Below are 15,054 nucleotides of genomic sequence, written 5' to 3'. Positions count from 1 at the left end.
CCTGAACAAAGTGCTATGCAATGCACATTTGTGAGGAAAAATCTTCCAGACTTTGTATGCTAATTCAGGAGTAAATGGAAATGGCCACAGCAGATTTTGGAAAATGTTGGAATATATCAAACAAAAGATCAGGTATAATTTGTTGTGAAGGCATGGAAAGATTTGTAAGGTGGGAAACACGTTTTTCATAGGATCATGGGAGGTTACTAGACTAATGGCCCAAGGGCCCTTACAAGCCTAAGCAAGTTAACCCCTTGAGTTGAGGAGGGAGTGTTTCCAGTTTTGAGGCCTTTCCTTCCTACTCTTAGGTAGCAATTTCTTTCTCTTATTGTATAGCCTGTTAATGGCAACTACCACCATGCAGGTTTGTTCTTCCTTGAAGATCTTACTTTGGTCCTGTCGGGTACAGCAGAGACCGATTCATGGTCAGACCACACCAGGGAGGTCAGTACATTGGGGGTGGTGCAGCAATCTCCTCCATGTTGGTGAGCACCAGATTCAAAATATTTGAGACCCTTGTAGGGGTATCAACCAGCTGATCCAAGGCATTGGAGTTGACAAAACCCAGGAACCTTTGATCAAGTGAGTTAGAACATGTATAACTTACCCAGTCAATGGAAGAGTAATTAAATTCACTCCAAACCATGGTGTTCAACTGTATCTTAATTGACTTAAGTAGATCCAAGTAGGCTGTGTGTATGTCCTGATTCATGAAGAGGGACCTATAGCTGGCAATCACTTGAACAGGGGTCTTACCAACAGTCCCCTGAAGTCATTCCAGGGAATCGTGCTGTATAATCAATCTAGAGGTGTATATTTTTTAATGAATAATGATACACCACCTCCTTACTTTTCATGCCTTCAGTTTCTGGTCTGAACATGCGACAGGAAATGTATGGCTGGGGTACTCTCCACAGCCTTAAACCACGTCTTTGTGACTGCACAAATGTCAGCATCTTGCAAGGTAAGGGCTGTTTCCAGTAAGTGCAGTTTCAGGTTTAGACTCAAGCATAACCTTAAGGTTGTTTTTAGAGGGTATTTTTATATTGGGCATTTTGTTCTTGTGACATTGCCTAAAAAGGCACGGGGGGGGGGGGGGCAACAGCATTAGCCAGTAACCAAAACCCTAGGGGTGACAGATGAAGACCATCTCTGGCAAAGCATTGAGGTCTGTCGACCATATTATCCCAGGCTAGCATTGGTGGTATATTGGTGAGCATAGCTGCCTTCCAAGCAGTTGACCCGGGTTCGATTCCCGGCCAATGCAAGAAATCTGTGCATTTAAGCATTACCTGAAAGGCCAATGGTACAGTGGTTAAGGTGTATGCCTTTCAAGCACAAGGTGCAGAGTTTGATTCTCGCCACTGGCAAGAGCTTAACAGGCTGAAAGATACTGGATCCCTTTAGAATGACACCAGAAACTTAGCCAATTTTTGAAGTCAATCATTTTTTATTTGTATTGTGGCATCATCCTAGGTGAGAGCAATATGGTGCTTAAGGCTAGGGACATACCTGCCTGAGACACATAATCAGAGAGCTCAGTAATGCTTTTCTTCATATAGTCCAGTGAGGTATATCTCAAGTCGTTTACACTAACATGGATTATGACAGTCATAACAGTACATGTTGTTGAGAGACTTGAGTGCATGTGTGATGTGGCAGATCCTGGCACCCGACAGACAGCTGACCATGACCTTTTCCTTATCCAACATGGTGAGAGTGACATCTGTTTGTCACCCAATAGAGTCACCTATGATTAAGATGTTTGGCTTTGTGTTATGCCTTATGGGTTTTCCTGCTGAGACACTGATGTGTGAGATGTTATGTGTACTATGTTCTGCATGGGATGTATTATGTGAAGTGTGCTTGTGCTTGGGAGGTCTCAGGTGTTAAGGGAAGCATCTAACAAGTACCTCTGCATATGTGAGTTTATGTGCTGGTGGTTTGTTTAGCGCAGAAGGTGTGGTGTGCATGCTGACAACCTTCTTGGTGTCAGATGTACTGACTGTTGAGGAAGAGAGTTTGGACTCTAGGTTTTTAATATAGATGAATCTCTCACATACTGAATGTGTGTGAACTAGAAGAAGTGGGTTGTCAGTGTACTTAAGGCAATTGCAACATTACCCCAGGATGCCCATGCCAACCAGGCTGGCTGAAGAAACTGTGGGAAATTGTCCATCCATAATGCTAGGCAAGTCTTAATGTGATCAGAAACAGGGAGAGGACAAGAAAGACCAGGTAAAGTAGAGGGCAGGAGAAGAGGTAAAAAAAAAAAAAATACCAAGGGCTAGTGGGTAAGATGTGTGTTGACACCCCAGGAGCTTTGCTGAATATATCACCTCTCAGTGAGGCACACTCATGAGATCTCACTGTTGTGGCACCAGCTAAGTACTACGGCAAATTCTGCAGGCAGAAATGTTCGAGTGTATAACCGGGTAACCACCTCTGCACAGCAGTGCATGATGGTGCACTGTGCACAAATGCAGGGCTTATGTGGCAAATGTAAGCAAATAGAATTAAACAAAATAACCAATAAAAAGCTCAAAACCGAGCCCTGTTCCAGTAATCTTCTATCAGATGAGTTCTAACTGCACGCTCCTGCCACAACGATGCAGGGGAACCCACTCCAACAAAACATAGCCTGGTTTTAGTGCTCAAGTTACCCAAACAGAACTAGATTCAGCAGGTCTGCATCTAGTCTATGCTATAGCAATTAAAATGCAACAAAATAGAAAAAGCAGCTCAAATATGCAATGGTACAGTAAAAAAAAAAAACAGTTTAAAAGTGCAATACAATGATAAGACCTAGTTAAGTTTTGAAGAGAACAGTAAATGCCTCAGATTGTTCAATTAGTTATAGCAGAGGAGTAGCTGGTCACCAAACTCTGTGGAGCTTTGTAAAAATAAGTGCAAGCTCGCGCAAACACGGGGCTTACTTAGAAAACGTAAGCAAATGGAATTAAACAAATTAATCAATGAAAAGCTCAAAGCCCTGTTCCAGTAACCTTCCATCACTGCATCTAACTGCTCATTGGTCACGACTTTTTTGCTGCTTATACTGAAGCAAGATTGACTGGAGTTTTACTTGCTGTATCCAAGCGCTTTTTGAATTTTCTTTCTGCATTGTAATAACACATTAACAGCTCTTCAGAAAGCTGTGCGAATAATTAGAAAGTACGAGTCTGAAGAGATGAACCGAAGAGATAAAAAAAATGGATGGAATCTCAAAGACTTTGCATGCCAATTTAGGAGGGAACTGAAACAACCACAGCACATTTTGGAAAATGTTGAACTATATCATATAAAAGATCAGGTATTATTTGTTGTGGAGCCATGAAAAGATTTGTAAGCTGGGAAACAAATGGTTTTCATTGGTCACAACTTTTTGGCTAGTTATACTGAAACAAGGCTGACTGAGTTTCACTTGCTGTATCCAACTATGTTTTGAATTTTCTTTCTGTATGTTAATAACACATTAACAGCTCTTCAGAAAGCTGTGTGAATAATTAGAAAGTATGAGTCTTTAGAGATATCAATGGGAGAGATAAAAAAACATGGATAGAATTCCAGAAGAAAAGGCCGTATCCATAAAGCAACTGCAGCTAGCCACATAGGAATAAATGGATATACTTTACAAGAACATGAAAAAAGAGGAGTTTTAAGTCTTGTATCATAAATGGCAAAGAAGCAAAAAGCTGCCAGCAGCCTGCATAGGCTTGCCAAGTGAGCGAAATGCATCAGGCTACACAACAAAGTTAATTAGCGATATACTTAAGGAAATGTGTTGATATTTTAAGAAACACTGAGTAAGACAACACAATCGGTGGTTGAAATGAGTTACTGTAAGACTGCTTTTGACAGCGGTACAGAGAACTCATACACGAGAAACCTTGTTCTTTACCTCACTGGGGTAAGATGAGGGGCTTTTACTTAATTTGTTTGCATAACTTGTCTCTTGTACTGACTGATATAACTCATCTGCACCTGTAGGATTGTTTATATGGACTGCCTACTAACACCTACAGCACATGTTCTCCCACACCTACAGCCCTATAAGTGCTACCAGCATTGAAAGAAAATATTTCCCTTGTGCAAACAGAGATACACAGTGATGATCCCCAGGTCCCGGGATTGAGCATCTTTGACTGAATGTCATAAAAAGTAACAGGTCTCACTGGGGGGGGGGGGCAACATTTTTTTTCATAACTTTTTTGCAGCTATCTCGTTGATCCCTGAGCATTCACCTAATCTCATGTTGCAAGCAGCTGTAGCCAGTAGAAGAAATCACATCCACTGTGATGCCTTGCAGTTAAAAAAACAAAAAAAAAAACAAAAAAAAAAAACATAAAAAGTATATTTTTCATAATTTTTCAGAAGAAAAAAATCATCTGTTGTGTTTTCTAGCCTGTTTCTGGACATTCTCTGAGAAACTGCACAGATTCCTTCTACTAATTTCCTGGTCTGCAGATATGTTTGATGCAATCTGCAGACCAGCAAATTGGATTGCGAGGGGTCTGTGTGGGCCCTGCTATAACTGATTGCAATTTCCTTCCAGTGTTTGCTTCACCGACTAGACTTTTTCACAAATTGTTCAGGTATGCTGCCTTTCAACAAGTCGCTGATTTGTTTTTATGGCTATTTTTCAGAAAGGCTTGTCAAGTAACTGTTGATGATTGCAGTCCCTACATAAAAATAGTTTCAAACTTAATACTTTTCAGAAAATTCAATGTAATGGAAAAACTGTTACTCTAGTAATTTAGTATGCAACAGCAATATATGAAATCTCTCCACGTATTTTACTGTTGCCTCATTACCTTTTTCAGTTTTATACCCGATTCTTGAGCTAATAAGCTGAGAGTTTTAAAGACCAATGTTACTGATTGGTGACTTTAAAGAATAAAATAAAAAATGATAAGAAAAAAATCTGTGACCATATTTTCTTCATTTTTACTATATTACTCAGATAAATGAGGGAAAAAAATGTTTATTCAGCAGCAGCAATGTGTGTGTGTGTGTGTTTCTTGTCAAGGGAAAGGCGCTGTGACATTGTGCTTCACCATTTCTGATGAGTATCAATATGCGACCCCTTAAAGGAAGAGCAGAAAGCAGCATTTGACTCTGCATGTGGTGGGCATATCTGGGAGTGGTGGTTTGTAGTGAGGATGTACCGTATGCACTTAACAGCAACAAGCTAATGTACAGCACTACAGCTATTTTGGATTTACTAATTCTATCAACTCATTTATCAGAAGACAAAAATAAGTGGAAAGTGTGCAACTGTGACTTTTTTCTTTCAGCTTATGAATATGTGCAGTATTAATACTTGTGCAACCAGTTTGTCCTACAAGGAGTTTACATCATACTTCATAGTATCAAATGAAAACGTAAAATACTGGGAAACACCTCATTGCTACATGGCAGCTGCTATCACTTTGTAGACATTTATCCTTATTTAGTAATCAACAAGGCTGTAGTGCCCTATGCCAGTCCCTTAAGTAGTAGCCCACCTGCTCAGCTCTTCAAGTAAAAAGCAAAAAATTCCATGTCCTCCCACCGCTCCTCAGATCCTTTCTTTTTTTAAACTGCAGCAAACCGCTTGCTAAATTGGTAGCCAGCAGCAGCTACAGCTCAACCCACTGCACTAAAGACTGATCCCCTAAAACTTTTCACCAGAGGTGGCTGCCCCCTTTGCCCTAACATAACTACACTACTTTCCAGTTTGTTTTCCTTTTTTCATAACTGTTGGATTCCACAGTTGGTATGTACATACAAATCTACTTCTAAACCTAGAAAATCATATAACCAAACTATTTTCACAAAATGAAAATCGCAAAATCGCAAAAGCTGAAATCCCCGAATGGCGAATTTTTCCCAGGGTAAGTAAACGCATACCCAAACTTACAAGAAACACACACCAAAGTAAGTAAAACCCACCTAGGTGGGGGGCTACGTCCCCCCCAAACTATATACATCAGTTCTGGGATCGCACTTCAGTGGAGAAAAGAGCATGTTGGGCAAGTGTTTTCTTACCCTGGGAAAAATTTGTCTTTCGGGTACTTCAGCTTTTGCAATTTTCATCTCGTGAAAATGAAGTTCGATTATACAAGGTTCGAGGTTTAGAAGTAGATCTGGATATATATAATATATATATATATATATATATATATATATATATATATATATGTGTGTGTGTGTGTGTGTGTGTATGTAAGCAGGGGATACCTTCATTTAGGCATAGTGAGAAGGTTTGCTTTCCCTGCACTGATGATTTTTAAATTATATTTCCTTGGTGTTAGTGATATATTTCCTTGGTGTTAGTGAGCATACAGGAGTTAAGTAGTAGGTTTCCTCAACAATTTAGCTCTCAGAGACTTTGAGACATTACACAGACATATGGCACCCAACTCTCAGTGAGTTGGTGCTCAGTAATGTTGTTACCTGGTGGATTAACCTCATCTACACATATATTTGAAAAACCTTTTCTGTTTTCATTAGCTCATCATTATATTTTCTTTCCATTTCTGTTAGTTCTCCTTACTGCCCTAATTGCAGTGTACTTGGCTTCAGCTTGTACACCTCGTCCTTGTATATGCCGTTCTACTAGATCTGGCATCACTCACTGCATCACAGCTCGCTCCTAATCGGTTTTTCCTCTCTATCGTTCTTATGCTGTCCCTCATTCTTTCCTATACGTTTGTAATGCTATCATACAGATTCGCTCTGGATCTTTTGTTATGCAGTCTGATTATGTTTTTCTTAGCTCTGCTATTCAGTTCTTACAACCTGCCACCTTTCAGTGCCACATTTCCATTTAGGAAACATGCCGGTAGTTCTCTCCTGCTATTGTGAACCATTCTAATGCAATTATTTTAAAGAGTACATGCAATTATAATGTGATTTTCAACATCAAGAAGAAGGAACTGACAAACTGACAGAGATGGGGTTTTCCCCATGACTAAATAGATTTCTCCCTATATGTTAAAGTTGTGGAAGATGGTGGAAACGACAGAGAGAAAGAAATTAAGCAAACAGGATGAACATGCTGAATAGGTTCATTAACTTAGTACTCTAATAACAAATGAGAAAGGTTTCAAAGTGGAAATATCTTAATTGGGAATTAAGGGACTAAGTCACAAGGGTCAGCTAAGTCACAAGGGTCAACTAAGCCAACAATCAGCACGCTAAAAGGTGATCTAAACTATCCAACTACAGACTGGGAAACCTACACAGCCACTACTGCACAAGCACAGAGATGCCTAGACTTTGTCATTACAATTAGAGTACCCACTAGAGGGAACAACAACGTGGGTCTTGTGCTTACTAATACTGCACAATCCCTTCATTGCTTGTTAGGTCTGACCACAAAGCAGTCTCCTTCGAAATAAAACTGAAAACAAGATACCTTTAGAAACTTCTCTAAGACAAACTGCCTACTCAAGTGATACACTGACAAGCTTCAAATCCCCACTAAATCCAGTTAATGCCAAAGAATAGATGGAAACATACACCACCACACTACAGCAGCAGGTTAACAGCTGCATGGATGCAGCTGTACCCTGTAGGAACAAGTGCAAGGAAAACCCCAAAAACAAACCCACATGGTGGAACCACAATAAAAACTTTACAATAAAAGGAAGAGAATTTTGAGCAAAAGAAAGAAAAATAATTCCCAGAACGATGGCGCCTCATCATTGAAATAAATAAAACTCAGGGGCTTAATAAAATCTACCAAAGCCAAATTTGAGGCTAAAATATTTACCCAAGCCAAAGACAATCAAAATGTCCTTTTTAGTTATGTTTTAATCTCACAAACACAAAGCAGCAATGCACTGAGCTGACTGCAAATGATGTTACCTACATGGAGGCTAAAGATGCAGTGAAACTACTGGCTGATAAATTCAGCGATAACTTTACCCCTCTCTCCTCTCCATCTTTTCCTCAAGATATACCTGAAACTGGCTCACCTCCAGCTACCAAACAATACCAAGTATTAAAAGTGCCATCAAAAGCTACAAATTCTGCATCTGTGTGTCCTGACAAAATCTCTGCATGTATCTTAAATAGCACAAAGCATAGTTTAGCCACCCCTCTTTCTGCCTGTAACACTATTCAATCTCAGCCACCATACATGTTTTTTTTTAACCAAGCAAATGGAGAACAGCTACATTCATTCCCCTGCATAAGGGAGGACCTTCCACAGCCCCAGGCAATTACAGATCCATAAATCTGACCAGTTTCATATGCAAAACCATGGATAGATTTTATCAGAGAAATAATCAGTAAGTACAAAGGGAACTTCCAAACACTGGACCTGTCTCAGTTAGCATTCATCAACCTAAAAAAAGGTCACTAAAGCAGTGGCTCAAGGTAAAATGGTACACACTGCATACCTCTACCTGACCAAGGGTTTTGACACAATACCCCACAAAGGCAGAGTAAACTGAGAATAACCCCCTATGATACCCACTGAATTTTCAACTGGCTCACAGATAGGATGCAGTAGATCTAAACAGGGGAAGATACTTCCACAAAGAGACCAGTCAGGAGACCAGTCAACAGTGGCATTCCCCCCAGGTTCTGTGCAGGGACCTCTCCTGGTGGCATCTACTTCTGTGCAATAAAAACCAAAACCAAAGGGCTCTGGATGACTAAGTTAGCAAATGACTGCAAGATGGGAGCAGGTAATCAAATTCCCAAATGACTTGGGCATTCTACAGACAGGATAGTCCCAAATAAATAACTGGTGGCAAAATCTTGGATTGAAACTAAATTCCAAAACATTCAATATAATTTCCTTTGGGAAGTCATCTATTCCAGAGGAACTACCACACTGACAATATGCCCTTAAGATGTGGCACAGTTGTTCAGAATTTGAGAATGTTTGTGGACAGTGTGACCTAACTTTAGACCAACATGTGTCCACTGTCATAAGAAAGTCATTCTATATTGCACAGCTTATAAAAAAAAAAGCATTGTGGCTAGATTTAGGGATGTCATTGTCCCCCTTTACTCACCCCTCCTTAGACCAATCACTGAGTATATAATGCCTCCCTCTGGCATGTGTTTGTCCAGACAGAAGCAACAACTGGAATGTCCATAAAAATACCTTACTAAAAATTATGCAAGGCCAAATCAATATGCCCTAAATGGACCAACTCAAAGCCCTTTCACTATACTCTGTATCCTACAAACTGCTAAGAGGTGACCAGTGTCTGGCATGCAAGGCATTCTCTGACCCATTACTGATGGATTTACTGCACATCAGCAAGTCAAATGGCATCAGAAATACTCAAGTCTGGGGATCTAAACCTCTTCTCCACATCAACAGAATGGTTTGGAGGGACAGGTATATCTTGCAGAAGATACCACTGATATGGAACAGACTCTCCAACCATATAAAATACAGCTCATTTCTGTCCATATTCAAGTGCAACTTGGATTTATGGATAGGAAACAGTGAATTCACCCCAGGACTGCCCCCTGCACTATTAATGGACAGAGGCATCTCCTAAATGCTCTACTCCCTGAAAGGGTCTACTCACATTAGCTAGGGTATGATCCCATTTATTCTCACTAGGGGTAATATGTAATTATCAACCATGGTATGGGTAAGACAAATCTAACATGAAATGGGATACGTTAATTCAAGCACCAAAAGTGAAATTGGGAAGGCTTAAAATGGCCCATAAGGGAAGTTTATCTAGTACTTAACTACAGACCTATGAACAGTCAATAAACAGATGGGGAAACTTGTCCTGGGAAACTACAGAAGCTCCATGATGGTAGTGAAAGGTGTCAGTAATGCCTTTATAAAAGGGAAGATGAAGACATGATCCAGGGAACTACAGGCCAAAAAGTATTTAACTATCATTTCCTGGCCTGGCCTTTAAAACAATAACTGACAATGATTTGGCTTAGATTTGGTCATACCACTAAAAGATATAAAAGGAAGGGGACCTGTGACAAAAGCAGGTACTACCAGCATAGCTAGCTGGAATTTTGTAAATAATTATATGTCATTTGTGAATATCAACATCATGATTTATATAAGATGCTTGTGTTACAAATGTATTAGAACTGTATATCATGTGTATATCAAACTGATTTGTACAGACGTTTGTGTTGAAAAGGCATGTTTAAAGTGCTTGTGTTTGAAATGTATCCACAGTGTGCCCTATTAAAGAGAACAGAAATGTACATCCACTATTGTTACCGTTTAAATTCTTTTTTTTAACAGAGGAAATAGGAGGGTTAACCTCAGTCCAGGAAACCTTAGAAAAATATCTGAAATTAAATAATTTTACAGGCCAGGCCATAAAGATGCTATCTCACAGGTTTCAGGCAGCCAGAGACAGGAAGTCTGTACTAAGGAGCATTCTGTATTGTCTTTGTGGTGAACTAATTACTGCTCTGGAAGTGTGGAAGAGGCAATTGTTTTATGACTTCAAGCATGTCCCGCCGGCTTCCAGAAATGGGGATTTTGCCTGGGAACCAGAAGTCAGACAACAAGAAGTGATGTCATTCTGCAAGCTAGCCCAACAGCAAATATTTTGGATATTATTTTGAGAAGTCTCTTAGTGAGACAGAGCATTCTGTATTCCGTCTTGGGCCTGACAACAGCAAGGACCACTCACCACAACATCTGCCTTGCTCTGTAAAGTAAGTTATAAGGGAATAGTTTAATTCTCTTAGATTCAGTCAGGAATATAGTGAAGCTTAGTTTAGATATTGCTTTTTTTATTTGTATGAGACTGTTCTTCAATGTTATTTTAAATATTTCCTGTGATTTTGAACTCTGATATCACTGAGAATATATACTTAGTATTTTCCTGTTCTTTTATTATTAAAAATATTTAAACCTTTCACTGTGGTGGATCTTTGTAGAGATATTTAAGTTTTGAGAGTGCTGGCATATTTACTTGGTGATATTGTGTGGGCCACACCTAATAAACTTGCTCTTGGTCAAACTACCATTTGTATTAATAATGACATTACACAGAAAAGTTGAACACTCTTTGTTAAGGGCCTTAAAGTGGCCGGTGAAAGGTTCAGGTGGCGGTGGTAACTACCTTATAGTTTAGGCAAAAGAGGGCATAGCTAATAACCTGTGCCAGCCCTTCCCAGGTGTGTGCATGTGTGTGTGTGTGTGTGTGTGTGTGGGCAAATCAAATTTCAAAGAGTGAGTGTATCAGCTACTTGGGTAGGGACATGAAGCACTGGAGTGTTGGAGGACTTGGCTTGGTACCCTGGCTAAGGACTCAACTCTATAGCTGTGCCAGTGGGGAGTCTTATTGGATCTTATTGGGGATCTGGAGAAAGACAGAAAAAACAGTCCCAGACTGACTGTGGTCTCTGTCTGCTCTTAAGGTAAATTGGAATTGATACAGAGAGCTGCATTGGAAATACTGTATGTGTGTGTACCTGTTATCCTCCCAGTGAACATCCCTCCACATGTGCCAGTAGTGAGGATTGAGGCTCCTTGATTACTGGCTCAGTGGTGGGATATCCACATCACACAATGATTGGCAGTGGTGGGTCTTGCTGCCCCCATACTGCCTTTTTTAGGCAAGGCTCAAAAGACAAATCCACCACCGTAAGAACTACAGGTGACAAAAAACTGAGGGCAATGCTGCTCAATGCTTGGAGTCTAAACCTCAAAATGCACTCACTCGAGGCACTCCTCAAAATGGAGAACATCGATATCTATGCATGACTGAGACCTGGTTCAAGGTTCACAAGAGCACCCCAGCACTACCAGGCTATAATTCATACCACACGTTTCGGCCACAAAAACCGGACTGAAACACAAATGGCGGAGGTGTGTCCATATTCATCAAGGACACCCACACCTCCAGGCTAGTTGCAAAATATGATGCCTCTGAGATCATCCAAGTGCAACTAACCCTGGGCAAAAATGCATTCCAAATTGTAGCTTGTTATAGATCTCCCACCAAGAGCTAGGACCCTCACTCCTCGTTCCTGGGGACATTGGGAAAAATGAGGGTCCAACCAAATACCATAATAATGGGCAATTTCAACTACCCTAACATAAAATGGGAGAACTACTCTTGTACTAATCCCCTTACTCAATGATTCCTGGAATTTATAAACTCTAATGCCCTGGGTCAACTTATCAGGACCCCCACCAGGGGCAACAATATTCTGGACCTGGTCATTACCAACATGGGTGACCGGTGCTCAATGCCCGAATTCAACTCCTCACTTGTTAGATCAGACCATAAACTAATCAACCTAGATATCCACATCCCAACACCACCCCCACACAAGGAAACCACCATAAAAAATTTCTCCAAAGCAAACTTCACACTACTCAAAATTGATGTGGCTAACTTCTCGATGCCCCTGTAGATGGACAACATAGTCAATACAGTCACGACTGTGGAATCCTACACAAATGCACTCTACAAGCACCTGCATGAGTGCATGGTTTGTGCTATCCCCAACAAAACCAATACGCTATCTTCCAAAAAAAGGAAGCCGATTTGGTGGTCCTCTGCCATTAAACTCTACAACAGAAGGAAGAAACTGCTGCAAAAGAGAGCAAAAACCCAGGAATGGAGGAGCTCTCTGATGGGCCTCAGTAAGAAACTAAGATCCCTCATAAAATCCTCCAAAGCAAATTTTGAAAGAAAAATTGCCACGAATTCCAAAGACAACCACAAGGCATTCTTTAGCTATGTCAAGAATCTCCATGACAACACCCAGATCTGTACCGAGCTACAACAGAACAGCGCAAAACATACAGAGCCAACTGATATTGCCAACATCTTGGCAGATAGGTTCAGTGCAAACTTTACTCCCCCCTCACCCCCCAAAGGGCCTATAACTATACCAGATGACTGTAGAGCCCCGTCAATCACAAACATGCAGATAAAAACGGCACTCTCTAAAGCCTAAAACACAGCATCCATGGGACTGGACAACATCCCAGGCTGCATCTTACATGAACTCTAAAATGAACTTGCCCTCCCATCAAAACTCCATGTTCAATCACAGCCTCGCCACAGGCTTTGTGCCCACTGAATGGCGCACAGCAACGGTTATCCCACTCCACAAAGCAGGAGCCACCACAAACCCAGGGAACTATCGACCTATTAATCTGACAAGCCTGGTCTGCAAGGCCATGGAGCGTATCATAATGGAACTCATAAACAAAGACATTGGCAAACTCCAAACTTTGGATGCTACCCAATTCAGATTTGTGAAGGGTAGATCATGTCTCTTAAACCTGGTAGACTTTTTTTAAAACAGTTACCAAGGCCATAGACGAGGGAAAGGTGGTCCACACAGCCTTCCTGGACCTTGCTAAAGCCTTCGACACTGTCCCCCATTCAGGAATCATAGATAAACTCATCAACCTTAACATAAACCCTTATGTCATGAGATAGGTGGCCAACTGGCTCATGGACAGAACCCACATGATAAGAGTTGCAGACTCCAGATCAGACTCCAAACCAGTGACAAATGGAGTGCCCCAGGGTTCAGTCTTGGGACCTCTCCTGCTCGGTATATACTTCTGTGAAGTGCAAGTGAACAACAAGGGGTCTATGGCTACCCAAGTTCACAGATGACTGCAAACTGGGTGCCATTATCAATTCCCCTGCTGACGTAGACATCTTGCAAAAGGGCCTCACCGGGACAGACACCTGGTGCCAAAATCATGGCCTCAAGCTAAATGCCAAAATGTGCATTGTTATCCTCTTTGGTAAAAACACCGTACCCATGAATTACCAAATAGGGGGAAGTTCACTTAACACACAAAGTGTGATAAGAGACCTTAGGACCCAAGTGGATAGTAACCTCTCCTTTGATAACCACATTGCCACAGTGGTCAGAAAATCTTTCTACGTGGCCCACCTAATCACAAAAGGGTTCACATCTAGAAAAAAACAAGTCATTGTCCCCCTCTACTCATCACTTAACAGACCCCTCACTGAATAAAATGCCCCATTTGGGTTGTACCTCACAAGACATCTACAACAAATGGAAAGGCCCCAAAAGTATCTCACCAAGAGGACTGCTGGCCTCAAGCAGTTGCCCTATGCTGACCAGCTCAAGAAACTCCAACTCTACTCAGTCGCATACCACTGTATGTAGGAGACCTCTGTCTGACATACAAAGCTATGTCAAACCCGGAATTGATGGACATGCTGCACTTGAAGAAATCCCTGTCTCCCCGAGCTACATGCTCTATGGACCTAAACCTCACGACAACAATAAATAGGACATGCTGGAGGGAAGGATTCTTATCCTAGAAACTTCCCATGCTCTGGAACAAGATTCCCATCTATATCAAGCAGAGCTCATCATTAGCACTCTTCAAGAAAAACCTTGATAAGTGGATGGGTGATAGGAAATTCACCCCTGGGATCATGTCTGGGGCTCTGCTCAATAGAGGGGCAGGAATTTAACATTATATGCGTGGCGAAAGCCAATACACTGTTGGCCAGGCTTACTTTGGCCCTCGGGCCGATAGCCTAGTACCTACCTATGAACCTATAAACATAATAAAACTCAAAGTAGAGACAGACGTTTAACATAAATTCCAGGACGGTGGAATAAGTTACTATTAAAAGACAAATAATCAAAAACATTAATTATGTTTAAAAGCAGATTAGATGACTATATGGGAAATAATTTCAAACAAGAAATAAAGAAATCTGCAATACTGAAGGTCAGATAGGCTCATTTGCAGACATGATACATATTTAACAACTATGCAACTTCAATTTTGAAGAACAAAAACAGAAAAAAAAAATTCAGATATGGGCTAGTAAAATTCTTGTTATGAAATGACCCGTCAAATGAGAACCAGCAATGAGTTTTATGACAAGATAACAGAAGACGTGGCTACCAAGGAGACCAGGGAATCTGTTTTTTAAGTTTAGCAAAGGCCTTACCCAGTTCAGCACAAGGAAAACTAAGAAACTAAATGATACAAGAGCAAGCCTGAATATAGTGAAGTGATCAAAAACTGGTTAGAAAAGAAGAAACAGCAGAAGTGGTTAGCAAAATCAAGGTAGGGGGAAATGG

General features: G+C 40.8%; 1 protein-coding gene and 1 non-coding gene across 2 annotated transcripts in view; one reads left to right on the top strand and one right to left on the bottom strand.

Moving 5' to 3' along the window:
• LOC122800985 (chloride channel protein 2-like) overlaps positions 1-15,054 on the bottom strand; it is a 784,127-nt gene that overhangs the window by 430,539 nt on the left and 338,534 nt on the right. The window lies entirely within an intron of this gene.
• TRNAG-UCC lies at positions 1,196-1,267 on the top strand. Its single transcript has one exon. It is a non-coding gene; the product is annotated as a tRNA-Gly (tRNA).

Source organism: Protopterus annectens, chromosome 4.part1 (assembly GCF_019279795.1).
Source record: "Protopterus annectens isolate FY-2018-M chromosome 4.part1, PAN1.0, whole genome shotgun sequence".
Lineage (NCBI taxonomy): Eukaryota > Metazoa > Chordata > Ceratodontiformes > Protopteridae > Protopterus > Protopterus annectens.
Note: the sequence above shows the minus strand (reverse complement) of the source record. Positions and strands in the feature narration are given on the sequence as shown.